Genomic DNA, 4132 nt, shown 5'->3' with positions numbered 1-4132 from the left:
ACAAATTCCTCCATATTTAAATATTGACTGAAAATTTAATTTAAGTGCTCACAAACTTAATGTTAGCAAGCACTCTTGGTTGTTTTAAATGACTTAAGGAGACAAAACATTCAACCAATATTTAAATAATTACAAAGCTGATTGGTACTTGATTTTAAAATGCTTATCAATGTGCTAATAATGTGGATATAAATTTGTCACTCCATTGTCTGTATTTTTATTCCTTTATTTTATTCTTGTCATTACCCTTATGATTATTGCTTCTTTACTCACATAACCTAACTGGTACTGATAATAATTCAGTGCTTTTGTGTGAATAAGAGAACAGCAATTCTTTGAGTAAGAATAAAAAAGGAGTATATTATTTATTTCTCATCAATAATATTACAAATAATAATTACAATGAAGTCATTCTAAGACAATTATACGAATCAAATTATTGAACATACAATGATAAATCAAGTTTTATACATAATAATTAGAAAATTTTGAGTTATTTGTTATAAAATAGTTACATGTCTTGCTTTCATGTAAACCATTTTTTGAGGGACATTTTTAATGTTCACTAATTTCAATATTTTGTTTTCTGTAGAGATGGTTACCACATTTTATAGTATTCATGACGTAGACGTTAAGAATTTTTAAAAATAAACTTTAATGTTGAGTAGTTTCATTGTCCACTGAGGAGATATAGTGGCAAAATTAAATAGATTCTGATAGCTACAAAGTTTTATGAATGTATCCAGCTTACTACTGTTGGAAATAAGTTGCAACACTTCTGTGGGAGACATACTAGATTTTAGAAAACAATTTAAGGATTTAATTCCAGCACTACATGTCAAAGTCCCACTAATATTCTACTCCTCACTACATTCATCAGTTAATTTCAATGGTAAAATTTTATATAGTCCTTGTATTCACTTTTATTCTTATTCTTTAAATTACACAAGTTATTTATAACATTGAAAAGGTTATAGTATTCTTCTGTTTTTATAAACATTTCTTTTAGGTATGGTATTTTGTTTCTAACATAGAAGAAACTAATTTTTAAACCCTTTTATTCTGAAATATCAAACATGTAGAAAAGTTGAAAGAAAATAATGACCATCAAAAATCTTTTTACCCAGATTTGTTGGTTGTTAACATCTTGCCACATTTGCTCCCCCCTACTTTTTTGTTGAAACATTTTAAAATACAGATGTCATGGTATTCCCTCTACACACTTCCACATGTGTACACTAAGAACAGCAACATTCTCTGACATGTCCTCTGTGCCATGTTCACACCTAAGAAATTCACTAATTCAATGTAATGTTATGTATAGTCCTTATTCAAATTTTTCTAGTTGTCTTTTAATGATCTTTTGTGGGTTTCTCCCCTAGGATTCCATCAAGATTCATTCATTGCATTTGGTTATTATGTTTCTTCACTTTCCTTTGATTGAGAACAGTCTCTTCCCCTTTTGTTGTTGTTGTTTATGATACTGACGTATTTAACAAGTTCAGGCCAGTTGTTTTGTAAAATACATCGCAATCTGAATTTATATGATGGTGTCTTCATGATTAGATTTAAGTAAAATATTTTGAGCAAGAACACTTCCCAGGTGAAGTGCAAACTTTCACTGAGTCGTGCTAGGAGGCTTATGATGTCAGCTCCTCTCTTGTTGGTAGTTCTAAGTTTGACCAAGTAATCAATTTTGAAAATCAGTTTGGATCATGAAATTTTTCAATTAAAATAAGTCTTCTACTCCTTTTAGAATTTTCTACATTGGGGAAGTTGCCATCGATGTTAAGAGACTCTGAGGTTCATTGAGTGTCTTTATAAATGGAAGTAAGGGTGTATGAGATGGGATCCCTAGGGGAAGAGCATTCCAGGCAAGGGAAAGTAAGTGCAGGCAAGGCTTGAAGCAGGACTGTAGTTGGCATGCCTGGGGAAGAGCAAGGAGGCCCAAGTTGAAGAGGGGGTGGGGTGAGGGCAGGCAGGAGAGAGAGTCAAGGATGAGACCCAAGGCAGGGAAAGCCTTCATGGCCTTGTAAGAACTTTAACTTCAGGCTGAGTGTATTGGGAAGCCATTAAGAACTTCTGAACAAGACAATGGTGTGATCTGACTTGCAGGTTTTTATCATTTAGAATTTTTTATGCTTTTAAAAGTGATGTTTTAGAAAGTAGGGATTTTTGCTTTGCCTTCCTCTTGTGCATACATGAAGAGGGAAAGCACAAGTGACAGAAATTCTTTAACGCATTTCCAAGGAGAGGAACTATATCACAGCTGTCACCTGTGACAGCAATTTAAAGACGTTCTGACTTCAGGGATGTTAAACTGTGAAAAGACACGATTGGAAACACCTGGAAACTAGCACTTTGCTTGAGAAACACAATCCCCAGCTCTGCAGAAGCTGCACCCCCCCCCCCTTGCCAGTGTGGGCTTCCCCATCACATTCCCCCGGTTCTCCTCCCCACCCTACAGGGGGCCACACTCACAGCTTCTGTGCTTTTCATGTCCACCTTTCTCTGCTACAAATGTACCCTCAACACACATGCTTGGTCTTGTCTGTGGACTGTCCCGTGGTTCCTCCTGTCACTGCTTGCTCACTCAGCACTAGGGGAGTGCGGCCTTGCTCCTGCGTGTCTCCCTGGCTCCTTTCACGCAGCTCTCCATGGCACTGTGGGTGCCTCCACCTTTCTCTGCCCTCTTGTTAAGGACCTGTGGGTGCTCCTGACGTTGGTGGCTATGAACCACCTCCCTAGAACATTGCCCACTGTCACCTGGAACACAAGTGAGCGTTTCTTCAGAGCTCTGACCTCTGGAATTCGTCACAAGAGAGACTTCCCGATTCTGCTTGCCAGCAACCAGAGCTCCCTCCTCCGGGCCCGGGACCCCGAGGGGGAGGGACGGGAACCTTGCCCTGCTAGCCTGTGGCTTGGACTGAGGGCCTGCGTGCAGGTGCCTGCCGGGACGGGGAGAGCCAGGGCGAGAGGGCAGCGGGGACTGGGGCCGCTCAGGGAGGACGGCGTCTCCCGCGGGCGCTCGCGCGACCGACGGTGACACCACGGAGTTCTCTGTGAGGTCAATACTGGGCTGTGGGACGCGACATGCAGCAGAGGCCGCGTGTCATTCGGGGCTGCTTTTACCCTGGTCCCGGCCCTGAACCGCCGCGGGACAGCCGCGGGGGCCCTGAGGACAATGTCCGGAGACCCACTGCAGCTTCCCGCTCCGACGGGGCCAAAGTTACCGCCCCCGGGCCGGGCCGCCTGTCGCCGCCTGCTGCCCCACCGCTGCGATGCTCACCCCAGGACTCGGACACAGGCAGCCCACGAGCCGGGCGGCGGTGACTGCGCGGTCCGGGCGGAGGTCTGCTGTCCGTCGGGTCGGGCAGAGCTGCGCGGCATCCGCCGCCCTGAAGTGAGGGCCGGCCTCTCTCGAGGTGGCGGTTCTGTGAGGACAGGAGCCCCGTCGGCTGTCACTGTACGCTGTCTTTCCGTCCCCTCTGGTGGGGGCAGCCGGAGGAGGGACCCCTGCCCTGTGGTGAGGGAGCCCCTATGCCGGTGCCGCCTTCTCCCCCCTCCTCCTCGCGGAGGCCTGCACCCCGGCGGCCACCCCGTCTGCTCCTGTCTCTGTCTCTCAGCAAGGATGAGACGAGGCCCTGCTTCTAGGCCGACTGCTGTTTGCTCCTCGGATCACCATCCACACTGCCCTCTGTGGAGGGCCCTTGTCCCGCCCAGGCCGCGCTGCAGCACCACCGGTGGACCCTGAGCACCTGCCTGCCGCTCCTGCCCTGCAGAGCCAGCCTGTCCTCTTGGGGAGTGATTCTGTCCTGGCTGCGCTGGCCTCCTGGCCTTGCAGACTTGGGGGTGGTTGTGCTCACAGGACCAGCGGCAGGGACTGCTGCTACCCATGTGGATAACCACCTCTGCCGCTGCTCTTGCGCTCTGTGCACACGGAAAGAGAGAAATTGAGCCTGACCAGCGGGGGGTGCAGTGGATTGAGCATCGCCTGGACTCTGAGGGCCCAGGTTTGAAACCTCGAGGTCAACGACCAGAGCCCAGAGCGTCAGCCTGTCAGCTTGAGCGCCCGGATCATGATTAACATGATCCCAAAGTCGTTGGCTTGTGTAAGGGTCACTGGCTCAGC

General features: G+C 46.6%; 1 long non-coding RNA gene across 1 annotated transcript; it reads right to left on the bottom strand.

Annotated features, from left to right (window-relative positions):
* Positions 1 to 1137: 1137 nt before the first annotated feature.
* On the bottom strand, positions 1138 to 3359 carry LOC136328950 (uncharacterized). Its single transcript, XR_010730115.1, has 3 exons — positions 3290 to 3359; positions 2482 to 2766; positions 1138 to 2320 (listed from the first exon to the last, which is right to left on the bottom strand). It is a non-coding gene; the product is annotated as an uncharacterized lncRNA (long non-coding RNA).
* Positions 3360 to 4132: the final 773 nt, after the last annotated feature.

The sequence above is a fragment of the Saccopteryx bilineata genome, chromosome 3 (genome assembly GCF_036850765.1).
Source record: "Saccopteryx bilineata isolate mSacBil1 chromosome 3, mSacBil1_pri_phased_curated, whole genome shotgun sequence".
Classification (NCBI taxonomy): Eukaryota; Metazoa; Chordata; class Mammalia; order Chiroptera; family Emballonuridae; genus Saccopteryx; species Saccopteryx bilineata.
Note: the sequence above shows the minus strand (reverse complement) of the source record. Positions and strands in the feature narration are given on the sequence as shown.